The sequence below is a fragment of the Melitaea cinxia genome, chromosome 28, assembly GCF_905220565.1.
Source record: "Melitaea cinxia chromosome 28, ilMelCinx1.1, whole genome shotgun sequence".
In the NCBI taxonomy this organism is placed as follows: domain Eukaryota; kingdom Metazoa; phylum Arthropoda; class Insecta; order Lepidoptera; family Nymphalidae; genus Melitaea; species Melitaea cinxia.
Genome location: NC_059421.1, coordinates 7,275,426 through 7,289,657, shown reverse-complemented (window position 1 = coordinate 7,289,657; position 14,232 = coordinate 7,275,426).

The following is a 14,232-nucleotide window of genomic DNA, read 5'->3' as shown; positions in this document are numbered from 1 at the left end:
ACTCACTTTTCGGTCGGCGGTTGGTTAGTGCGGACGACACTGAAACTATCCAGCGTTCCGTGTTGCGTACCTTTCTACTAAAATAACTACCTTTCTGCTAAGTGATTTCTGTGTTATATTGGTGATATCATAAATTGTGTTTACTTGTGCCAAAATTGACCACTGAAGCCCAGAGTAGCTTCTTTCGCTTGTATCCGCGTATAGCATCGATAACTGTATGTAAGCTTTGCAAATCCGACCTTGAAGAACCTTTTTATCTCTTACCATCGATCACGAAACATCCCTAGGTAAAAGTTACCTCGCAGAGTTTATACGAGACTTACTACCGCAAGCACAACGTGATATGAATATATTACACAACATTCTATACAAGATTCTACTAATAGAACTAAATATAGCAAATTTCGTTCGAGCAAATTTCGCATTTGAACATTTTCAATCACGAGATATCATTTATTTTTTTGATTTTTTTTATTTATTTCATTTTATACAACTAGGTCGGCAAACAAGCTTACGGCTCACATGATGGTAAGCGATTTCCGTAGCTTATAGATGTCTGCAACACCAGTGGCATTGCAAGCGCGTTGTCGACCTTACCCCCAATTCCCCACAGGAGCTTCTGTCACCTTACTCATCGACAGGAACACAACACTGCTTGAAAACAGTATTATTTAGCCGTGATCTTCTGTAAGGTCGAGTTACTACCCCAGTCGGGCTGCTCCATATTTTGAGCAGGAAATTTCCTGCTGTACCTTAACTCAGTTTATCATTTATGGTTGTTAAGATAATTCAATAGAATTTACATTCCAGTCAATTACACTGACTAGACTTTGACTAGCCCGTTGGCGCAGTTTGTAGTGGCCCTGCTTTCTGTGCCGCGGGTGCGTGTTCGATTCCCGCCTGAGTCTGGGTATATATATATATATATATATATATATATATATATATATATATATATATATATATATATATATATATATATATATATATATATATATATATATATATATAGTTATAACAGTCGGCTGTTACCTGTAACACAAGCATTAAGTTGCTTACCATAGAACTGAAGACCGTGTGTGTATGTTATATGATATTTATTCAATATAAAAAAAACTACATAGAGAAGTGTTGTATAGCAGTTAATTCAATGTATATAGAACTCCCTTATTATATAGTTATTTACAGATAACTATCGAACTTAGTAATATTATGCAGATGTTTAAATTAACGCACGGGTTACAGGAAGAACTGTTCACACGAGCGTATACAGCTATATTTGTGTGATTTAATATTCATATGTCACATTCCATGTTTACATTAACCTCTGATCCTCCTCCTACATGGGGAAAGAGGCCTATGTCCAGCATTGGGATATTAGAGGCTGAAGCATATAATAATAATAATAATAATAATACACTTTATTGTACACCAAAAACAGAAATGATACATATCAAATAAAGAAAAAATATTGACAATATATTCATTAGGTACAAAGGGCGGCCTTATCTCTAAAAAGCGATCTCTTCCAGGCAACCTTAAGGCAAAGGAAATGGTCTAGCGTCAGCATAGGTGTACAATATATATATTCAAAATACATATATTTCAAAGTAGAGTATGTAGCCTTATGTCTAATTAGCCACCCCTTCATACTTTATTCATTTAAAGTTTAAAACTTACACAATACTTTATGTGTAATAAGATGATACGATTCACGATACAGCCTCTTAAAAGCCACTGCTGGCCTCAATCTCTTCATTTAGGAGACGGGTCGGGACTTAATCCACCACGTTGTTCCACTGCGGATTGGAAGATATATTCCCTATATGAGTAAGGATCGGTATCAAGTATCTGTGATAACAACCGGGACCGACTACTCAACGTACTCTCTATATCTATCTAGATAGCACACATAAAAAGTACAGTCAAATTGAGAATCTCCTCGGTCGGAACTTAATCCACCACGTTGTTCCACTGCGGATTGGAAGATATATTCCCTATATGAGTAAGGATCGGTATCAAGTATCTGTGATAACAACCGGGACCGACTACTCAACGTACTCTCTATATCTATCTAGATAGCACACATAAAAAGTACAGTCAAATTGAGAATCTCCTCGGTCGGAACTTAATCCACCACGTTGTTCCACTGCGGATTGGAAGATATATTCCCTATATGAGTAAGGATCGGTATCAAGTATCTGTGATAACAACCGGGACCGACTACTCAACGTACTCTCTATATCTATCTAGATAGCACACATAAAAAGTACAGTCAAATTGAGAATCTCCTCGGTCGGAACTTAATCCACCACGTTGTTCCACTGCGGATTGGAAGATATATTCCCTATATGAGTAAGGATCGGTATCAAGTATCCGTGATAACAACCGGGACCGACTACTCAACGTACTCTCTATATCTATCTAGATAGCACACATAAAAAGTACAGTCAAATTGAGAATCTCCTCGGTCGGAACTTAATCCACCACGTTGTTCCACTGCGGACTGGAAGATATATTCCCTATATGAGTAAGGATCGGTATCAAGTATCTGTGATAACAACCGGGACCGACTACTCAACGTACTCTCTATATCTATCTAGATAGCACACATAAAAAGTACAGTCAAATTGAGAATCTCCTCGGTCGGAACTTAATCCACCACGTTGTTCCACTGCGGATTGGAAGATATATTCCCTATATGAGTAAGGATCGGTATCAAGTATCTGTGATAACAACCGGGATCGACTACTCAACGTACTCTCTATATCTATCGTGAACCGGATTGAACCCGCAATAGCCGGTGTGCGAACCCATAAAAGTTGGTATGTGAGCGCCCACACGGTTCACGCACCACGACAACAGACCCATGTCAGAAACATATCATTTACATTAACACTCGGACCATGATAAACCTGCTATAGTTATACAAACGTTTGTAATAATATGTAAAATGTTTGCAATACTGTATTTTTATTGTTATAATATGTATTTGCTCAAGAATGTTTGATTAATTTGTGAAAACTTCACTGGTCATGTTAATGTGTACTAAAGTTATTGTGTAAAAAATATGACTATATAAAAAAGTGTACTAGTCAGATCCTCTGTTAAGTTACACTTATATTTTGATCATCCTTAACACAGATTATATCCTTAATCCATATAGGATGATCAGTCTGAACTCAAAATTTTATGTATTTAACCTTATGCATAAGTGAACTTTTGTAATTGTTAACATTTGTTTAAAATGTTTATTTTTAAATAAAGCTATTATTATTATTATATTTTCACTAGCTCATATCAGCTTCTAAGGTTCTCAAATATAAGACCGAACTAAATAACTTTTAAAGTAAGTTAATTTTTAACAGACTTCAAAAAAGGAGGAGATTTCTCTATTTGACCGGACTTTTTTTGTGTGTTCGCGGATAACTTCGTCGTTAATGAACCGATTTCGCTGATTATTTTTTTGTTTGAAAGGGGATATCTCAAGGTTATTACCATGATACTAATGAAATGAAACTAGGATCTGATGATGACATCTCCGAGAAATCGAGGGAAATCTTCGAAAATCATCGTGGCAACTAGTGACTTTGTTAATTTTTTTCGTCTACTTACGTTGTATTACTTGTCGATGTATAGAAGTCGGTTTTTTTTCGTCTATTAGCAAACATAATTAATTACCTATTCTTCTTACAAAGCTCTATATTATCTAAGAAAGATAATTAATTCTGTGCTAATGTTTCAAGTAAAACTTATTTAGGTTTGTTCGATATTTGAAAATCATTTAAGAACACAATAGTATCATTCAAATTTAACATTTAATTAACATCTAATTAATTTGTGTAGTACTCAAAACGAAATGTAAATGCTAGGTTTTGTTTATTGTAAATTTTATCAATTGTCTTCAGTTTCAAGATTGTATTTGATTAAAATGGAACTGTCTTCTAAGGCAGCCGCTGCAAACCGAAATATTCTTCGAGAATAAATTATTTTTTGTCACTTTTTCAGTATTCAATTTTACAGTTAAATAATAATAGAGATAAGTGTGCGACTTTAGTTTATTACGTGGCAATGTGAAGTATTATAATTGTGTTTGCTGGCAAACGAAAAAAAAATCCCAGTTGACTGGAAGAGATCTCTTCTAGAGATAAGTCCACCTTTGCCATCAACTTTATGTATAATTTTTCTGTACATTATTTTTAGTGCAATAAAGTATATAATAATAATAATAATACAACGTAGGTAGACGAAAAATAGCCAAGTAACGCATTATCAAAGATTACTTCAAAAGTACTATGTGGCTACGGTACTAAAGAATATAGCCACCTCCTCTCTTCCCGTGGGTGTCGTAAGAGGCGACTAAGGGATAACACAGTTCCGCTACCACCTTGGAACTTAAAAAGCCGACCGGTGGCGGGATAACCATCCAACTGCTGGCTTTGAAATACACAGGCCGAAGACGGGCAGCAGCGTTTTCGGTGCGACAAAGCCAGCCCTGCGGTTACCAACCCGCCTGCCTAGCGTGGTGACTATGGGCAAAACACATGAGTTTACGTTATTTTTGGCGTAAACTTGTGGAGGCCTATTCCAGCAGTGGACTTTATAAGCTGTAATGATGATTGTTGTAATGAGATCTCGATGAAATTTAAATGTGATTACATGATAAACATCGGTTTTTGATTAAATTAAAAATCATAAAAATCGGTACACCCAGTAAAAAGTTATGCGGATTTTCGAGGGTTTCCCTTGATTTCTCTGGGATCCCATCATCAGATCCTAGTTTCCTTATCATGGTACCACACTTGGGACATCTCCTTTCCAACAAAAAAAAGGGTTATCAAAATCCGTTCATCAACGACGAAGTTATCCCGAACAAACATAAAAAAATATATATATACGATCGAATTGAGTGACCTCCTCCTTTTTTGAAGTCGGTTAAAAATGAGAGCGTTATCAAACTCAAACTCTACTAATAAGTAACTCAAATATTATTCTCAATAAATCACGGTATACTCAAAATCTACATGTCAGATCTCGCTCAAATTTAAATGAGACAATTACCAGCTTTCTAATATAAAAAAAAAAAATCGTCATAATCTGTACAGCCAGTAAAAAGTTAAAAGATAGCACACATAAAAAGTACAGTCAAATTGAAAATCTCCTTCTTTTTTAAAGTTGTTAAAATGTTATGTTACAAATATACGATTTATTAAAGAATTCAAATCCAAGCACAAGTATACTCGTTTTTCTATATCCACAATTACAAGTGTCAAAGAAGATATGTACAAAAATCTTGGATATAAATATGTATGAGTCAGTTGCTCGACGATTTCTGAAAGCTAATACGATTTTATGAGTTTATCAAAGAAGTGGAAAAAAATATAACATTTTAGTCGTTATCTTAAGATGTTTTTGGGTCATTCTGTTAAGACATTTCTCGAGATAGGAACATTTACATTTTGACGATCGAATGAATCAGTGGTTATTGAAGATATCCGTCGAACGCTGCGTGTTTGATTTTCTTGCAAATATTTGGTTTCGGCGTCGTGATGTTTGCTGTTTTCGTGGTTTTAGTTAAACCTTGATAAGATGACGTATCTTGTTATAGGGTTACCATAGCATAAATTAAAGCAATTTGATTAATTTTTGAAATACAATGCATGATATTATTTAGTAAGTCAAGGTTAGTAATATTTTACTGTACTGACTGTACATAAATTTTGTTATATAAAAAAATATTTACACTTTTTTGCACACCAACACAAAATTTTTTGCTACTTTTTGTGTTGGTGTGCGAAAAAGTGTAAATAAATAAATAAATACATAAATATATTTTATAATTCTGAAGAGTTTTTTTTGGCACTCAATAATGGATAAATATACGTGTACATCTAGTAGGTAGTAAGTAAAAAACATCAAAATTGATATAGACATCTTTTCAGACAGCCTTCCAAAATTTAAAAGTAAAGTTATTGCAAGTTTTATTTCTCCTGTATCTTGATATTAAATGCATCACTATGTTCTTCTATATCGATCTTGTTCTATATTTTTGTATGAGTATATATTTGTATTATATTTTGTATGTAATCTCTCTTTTAAAGAATGTATAGCTAACGTTGCGTTATTATTATTTATGGATAAATTGTATTTTTTTTCTTTCTATCTCTTTGTAATTGTAATATGTATAAGAATTTGTTATTGGGAATTTTCAGGTTTTTGTTTTGTACATTTATATAAATTTAAAATAGATAAAGTAATTAGGTACTTTTTCGATGAAACTGCCTTTTACTACGCCGTGACAACTTGTAAAAAAAAAACAACACTCAGCAAATAATTGTAAACATTTTTGTAAAATCTATATTAGTGTATGTTTTGTAAGTTGTCCTATAAAATAAATAAATAAATAAATAAATAAATAAATAAATTTATTTTTATTTTATTTTATACTTTATTGTACACCACAAATATATTACAAACAAATCATAAAGATAGTTACAGACAGTGAAGTACAATGGGCGGACTTATGGCTAATTAGCTACCTAATTAGCTACTAATTTAATAAACAAATAAATGAATGAATAAATAAATAAATAAATAAATAACATATATTCTTAGAGGTTCTGTATGTGTAATAGATTACATTCCACGTAAAAAAAAAATCGTAGCCCTTTTTTTAAACTTGACTGTTTAAATAGACGAGGTACTTTGGTAGAATCTTCCCGCATGACACATTTCGTGAGCGTGTAAGCACATTTATAATTTGTAATGGAAATATTGTACGAGAAAAATAATCGTTTCTGTACCCCAATGATCACTGATCATGACACTATCATTTTTGATTTGAAATGAATGAAATATGGTATTTAACCTCTAAACATAAAGTAACAAACGATTATTTATTTAAAAGCTCTTCAAAAGAAGTCACAGTAAGAAAATTTGTTATTTTTAATACGAACGAAGTCGCAGGCAACAAATAGTCCTAGTCACACAATAAAGCTAGATAAAGCATGTTATTCGGTTCAAGTTTTTTATTAATGATAAAGATGTGTGGATTTAGTGACGCTGTATTTTATGCAAGATTTTACTAATTTTATAACAACGCTATTATCGTGATAATAATCGTAATCAAAAGCGAAACTGCGCAGTTTTTGCTAATTCATCTCCGCAGTATTTAGATGCCGAGTCGGTGATAGCTAAACTTTTTCATAATTAATTAAATTAAAAGAAATATTATTTTAATTTTTAAAATGACAATTCAATAGTGCTCTCGAAGTGTATTTGAATAAAGTAATAAATAAGTATAAAGCCAACCGGAACTGGAACAGTGTGGATTAAGCCCAATCAAAAGTAATTTTTGAATTTTTATTAAGATAGATGAAACATAAAATACGATGGTTTTCTTAGAGCCATAGCCATAAATCTATTGGCATAGTTACCGTTAATTGACATTATTTGTATTTTAGTGACTTACATTACAATAACCAACCTCCGGTTCCGATTATTACGGATAGAATTCTGACATAAGCGTTCAACGAATTGTGTGATTATTAGCCGTTTACGATTGTCTGGCGCGGCTGAAATTAATACACCCATTTATAGATGAGTTCAAGCAAGTGACTTATCATTATGGTAAGCGAAGCCGCGATAGTCTTAATAATCATAGTTTTCTATAGAAATGCAAATAAGGTTTTTATAAATCTTTGTTAACTTTAATGATTTATTACTTGTACATATAATTTCCCCTGATAAAGACTTCCTGTTTATAATACAAAGGTGGCAGACGGCTACGGTTGGTACGGTTCGCCTTATGGTAAGCCGGTACCTAAGGATGTCTGCAACACTAGGAGCGTGGCAAGCGTATTTTTTTTATACCACTAGGTCGACAGACAAGCGTACGGCTTACCTGATGGTAAGAGATTACCGTAGCTTATAGACGCCTGCAACACCAGAAGCATCGCAAGCGCGTTGCCGACCCAATACCCAATCCCCAGGAGCTCTGGTCAACTTACTCACCAACAGGAACACAATACTGCTTGAAAACAGTATTATTTAGCTGTGATCTTCTGTAAGGTCGAGGTACTACCCCAGTCGGGCTGCTCCATATTTTGAGCAGGAAATTCCTGCTTTGCCCTACCTCAGTCAAATATTACCGACCTTAGCCTTACCCTCCCTAGATGCTCTGCCTACCTTACCCACCACAGCAACACGAGACTACTTGAGATAATTGTTATTTAGTCAAGGTCAACATATTTTCTACTGTGCTCTACATCAGTAGGTCCTAATAAAGATATCCTAAATACAGGTATCTAGTTAGGAGTCAGTCTCAACCTTCCGTTGCCGAATTGCCGAATTATAACCTTAATAATATTGTAAGTCATATCTCTACAGTCGACAATCATGTATTTCGTTATAATGTATAGTGATTTGGAATAAAAACTTTATTGTATTTTGTAAACGCTGCTAACTGTATATAAGATAATTATACGATTTATATAGTTTGTTGTCTGTTATTTTGATTTATTAATATTTTCCCATCATTACAAGCGCAAGGTTAATATCTCGTTTTACATATAATTTGAAATGTGGATAAGTTATTTATTTTTAATATATATTAATTACCGAAATGACTAGCCCGTTGGCGCAGTTTGTAGTGACCCTGCTTTCTGCTCCGAGGGTTGTGGGTTCGATTCCCACCCCGAGTCTGGGTGTAATATAAATATTTATTTATATATTTATATATGTATTATTTATAAGTATGTTTATCAAAAAAAAAATGTAGCTATATACCAGTCGGCTGTAACCTATAACACAAGCATTAAGTTGCTTACTTTAGGAACAGACGACCGTGTGTGTATTGTGTAAATATTTATTTATTATTATTATTATATGTTAAATAGGAAGATACCACTCAGAAATTATTAATTATAGCATTCCTCAGGGCTTAGTACAAAAAGCACCGTTAATCTGTTGATTGTTCAGTGCATTGCTTATGTTTGATTCTTGTAAACAAATAAATAAATACTAAACCTGGTAAATTTAAAGAGCATACCACTCAAAGCATTTATCATTGCATTATATTCAGTTAACGATAATTTCAGTAATAACCGTTTAACGTTTGAGTGTATATGATCATGGTTTACTAGAATAAGCCATAAACAGATACGTAGATCAAACAATTTTCTATCCGATGATTAATCTTTGAATTATCTATCTATCTATACATTCGATAATGATACTTAATCCAGTTGTTTTAAGTTCGAAAATGGTTCTCCGTTTTCCTGAAATTTTTCCAGTGAGATGTCAGAGGTATGAAGGGGAGGGGGGAGTTTCAGGCAGTCGAGGAGTCGCTAAATACAGTAGGTTTTCGGCGTTCGATGCGAAAGGACGTGTATAGCGTTTGCGATTATTACGTACGTGTTATTAAACAGATTGTTTTGTGAAATTTTATATGTTGTTATAATTTAGTGTTTCTTTTGGGATAAGTTTTTGATTTTTTTTTTCGTAGTGTAAACGTCGCGAGTGTTAATTTTGACGATTGTATGAATGTCTAGTCATAATTTCTAAGTGGTGTTCGATCTTTTGGCTATAAATACGGTAAGTTTATTTGATTTTATATACTTGGATCCAGGAACACATTTTGAAAAACTTTAAAAAGCCATAAAAAATATGCCATAAATTAAAAATTTATGGCATATTTAAAAAATTTCCTACTAGATTTTTTTGTGTCGGTAAGAATGAACTAATCAGAATTTTCAATCAGTATTACTTGTGATAATTGAAAATTCTATGTCAATACTTTTAACAGTTTACTAAAAGAAATGTTTTTAAAATTAATAAACATATTTAAATTGTAGGAAAATGGCAATATTATTTAAAAGATCTGAAGAGATTTAAGTTTATGTTTATATCTTTATAGATATATTAATACGTGAAGCAGAAACTTTGTACGCCTATGAGAAGGAGCGCAGAATGCAATTTTTTTTTTATTATGCATAAAAAATATATTAAATCAATAAAAAAACACTACACACACTACCATGTTTTGACACACACACACACACACACACACGGATGTATACTTTTTTATTTATTGTTAGTCTGTGGTTGAATTATGGTCGAATTTCGACCACAAGGCGACCACTAGTCTTTATAGGTATATAAGCTAAAAAATGTTATATCTGTAAAATAAAATAAACCTAAGCAAATAAAAAATATAGGCTTTAATTTAATGAATAAATTTTTGATACAATATAATTTTTTTACAAAATTTTAAATACATATAAAATTACTTTTGGGATTTAAGTATATTAAAAATATTCACCCTTTCGGGGCACGTGTTCGGATAAAACATTTTGCTCAAATATTACACGAACTTTTTTATTGAATTTTGAATTTAAAAGCTAGTGGATGATTAGTATATACCTATACAAATAAATAAAATTGGAGTGTCTGTTTGTAATATTAAAATAACCGCTTTTTACTAATTGCACATGGATGTATACACGGTACATACACCAAAATAACATTTTTTACAATTTTTGTCTCTCGGTCTGTCTGCTTTTCCAGATAATCTCTAAAACGGCTGGACAGTTTTTTACGGGACTTTCACTGGCAGATAGCTGATGTAGTAAGGAGTAACTTAGGCTACTTTTATTTTAGAAATTTATTTATTTTATAACTCTGGGAACTGAACAATCACTTTTTTGTTGAATTCCACGCGGACGAAGTTGCGGGCACAGCTAGTAATATATACAGAGAAAAATTTAAAAATCTTGATAATTAAAAACATTTTAATATACATATATAATCTACTAATATATTACCACAATTATTTAAATTACTTATATAATATATAAGAGTAAGACTTCATTACAGGAAAGTAATTCGACAGCTAGTTCAAGGTAAACTGAGTTTTTATTCAAGTATGAAAGTTTTTGTTCAACAAGTTACACTTCATTTATTACTGGAAATGTCGGCGGAGTTATTAGTTTTAAGATTAACTCATCAAAATAATATTAAATCGAATGTTTCAAATATAAATAGTAATATGATTACGAATTTTATGTAAAACTCACGGACACTGCTTCCGTAATCATGACGCTTGCAATAATGTTGAAATATCGGAAAAATAAAAATTACTAACAACAAACATGATATGTAATCTCCGTTTTACATATAACTCAATGTGTAAATAACAAATAAAAAAAAAACGTGTTCAATAAATTGAATTGAATTTATAATATTACTTTTCGGTGTACGCAGCGACAAGTAAGTAATATTATAAATGTTATTAGGTATAATTCGAAAATTATTCAAATAGGACTACAAAACAAGTACCTCATTCGATAAAAAAAAAAAAAGAAATCATTAACTTCGGTAATCCCAGTAAAAAGTTGCGAGGTATAAAAATACCCTTTTTCTAAGACGGCTAAAAATGATTTTCGTTAACCGCCTCTGCAACAACTTCTCAAACATTTTTGGTATCATCAGTCAACAAAATTAAAATATGGGCTCCGTTTAGGTTTAAAGTTATTTATTATCATTAAGACATTATTATCAATTAAGTGAGAACATATTTATAACTATATATATATTCTGATAACACGTTACATAGTATACATATTATTATAATGGTAACGAACGATGATAATGGAACTTTGGAGCGGACAAGTGTCTTTCGTTACGTCCCATTACAATGAGGCCATGAGGACAGTGTCTTAATTAGCACTGAAACAATAGAAGTTCAACTGTTCTTGTTCGAGAAACCTTAAAATTGATGAGTTTTTAAATTGAAATGATTTAAAGTTGTTTTTTTTTAAAAAAAAAAAAACATTATAAAACCTTCCTTTTATAACTTCTTAGTGATGAAACTATTCAGTTAAAATTGTGTATATTTACTTGACTGTCAGTGTTTAGTTAAATAAGAGTCATTTAAGTAGGTTTACAAATATTAAAAATATTGTCTTATAGACTATAAATGCAAGATTTTTCTTTATAGAATTTGACTTTAAAAAAATCAATAGTAAAATAGAGGGAAGGCAGGCGATGATGTCAATTGATACTCGTATGTTACATAGGTATTACATAAGATTTGTCATATGTTTTTCTTATTGCCTAATGTTTATAGTCAAGTCCCTGTGTCTTGGAAGGATATTTTTTGTTATCAATACTAACAATAAAAACAGATACAATTTTCGACAGTCGCAATATTTTAAAACTTTTGTGGAGGACACTGTAATTGATACAATAAGTAAAAATCTCAGCCGCGAATCACGCTAAAGCTATTTGAATAAATTTAAATACAAGTTGGCATGATTTAATCCGAAAGTACAAGTTAGGGCGATGCCCCTTAACCCGGAATTTAGTATTTGACGTATGGGAGTGACCGGAAGAAAATAAAAAGGTGTAATTACGAATCGAGTCACGGGTATAGCTAACAAATGATAATACGAGTATTGTAAATAGAAAATTATTTTGCTTCAATCGATAAAGTTCAGAATCAGAATGAAATAAAATCAAAATGGTATGATTGAAATTAAATTAATTTGTTTTAGAATTGATTTAAATCACTAAAGTGTAGAATCAATTTTAACAGTTCACTAGTTATTCACCATAAGAAACGATCACAATACAACCAGGAACTGTAGCCATAAATGTCAATAAAAGTAAAACCAAGGGCATATCTAGTACTTTATAAAGGGAACTTTGCCCAAAAAATGTAATAAGGTTTTTTTCTTAAACATATCCAAGAGAACGTTTTTAGATTTATAATATTAATATAGCTAGTCAACGGGGTCAGTCTCGGGATTAAAGTAGTTATATCTCCTGCGACCATATTATTGGGTCGCTCTTCCTATTATCCGGTGGAATAAAAGATGTATATAAAATGATAGTTGCCATGACCCTTATGGGGAAAAACTGTTTTATCTATAATATTTTCTAAGCAGTATTTGCGACCCTTAATCTATAAATTGTGAGGTAACACATAAACCTCTACTACGGTCTTGCATGAACCTGTTTGGTTGTTGATTGATTCAGCTTGTAAATATATAGCCTGTATGTCAGTCTGTATATATGTAATAGTAGTGGGATGGAGGGACCCACAGCTGGGCATAGGCCCATTTCTTCGTGTAGGAGAAGGGTCGGAGCTTAATCTACCACGCTGCTCCATTGCGGGTTTGCGGATATACCCTATTCGTAGCACAGCAGCGTGGTGGATTGAAAGCCTTGTCATTTGCTTGCCTTTCCCATACGTAAAAAAGGCACATGCACAGCAGTGGGACGTTACAAGTTTTATCAATTAATCAGTTAAATAATTAAATATTGTATCATTTTCTTTGACGGTTCGCAGGAAAGTGGACATAAGGTGCCAATCAAACCACTAATTGCAAATTCATGCGACGTTTCGATCCTTTATTGGACCATCATCAGGCATCTTTACATGTAGCAGTCAATAAACATCTCCTCATTAAAGTTCTTTCTTTGCTATTTTCTTTGCTGATTTTTAATTATCATTTCTAACAAGTATTGTTTTTTTTTATACGGACGTCTTAACAAATCATTATTTAAGATGATTACATTCAAAGGTAACTAATATTAAGTTACGCTCCAGCCTTATATTGGTATAGTTTGTGAACGTAGAACACAAAAGCTCATTAACGTTCTCGCGAGACGTATTGAGGTCGCTTTTCAAACGCTCGAATAACATGTCTGATTTGATGTCATGACTTTGTATGTAGAACAAGTTATAGCATTTAGTTTTACTTGATATCAATCAAAATGAAATCAGGATACAATTTACTTAAAAAGGCCTTTAAAAGTTGATATGAATATCTAAAAAGATGTACAATGTTTATAAAATGTTGTATGTAAAATGTATTGAATTCGATTCTTCGTTTTATGGCTGTTAGCTGTATCAGTTAGGAACAAATGACTTCGTCAATGTCATTTTGGTTGGAGAAGAAATGTTTAATAGTTGTGATTCCAGGCAAATCTCACTAAATCTAACCTAGGGGAAGGGTCTAAACTGATCGAAAAATAGCTCACGTAATTAAGGGTTGTCCCCTTATATTGTTTCTAAGGAGTATACTTAAAAAATATGACAGCATGGAGTTCAGCTAGTTATTATTAAAAAAAAAATAATTAATGAACATTTGTTGATTTAAAGTAATTTTACTCAATGGACGGCAATAATAGGGTTCGGTATGAAACCCTAAAAATGTTTCCTCTACA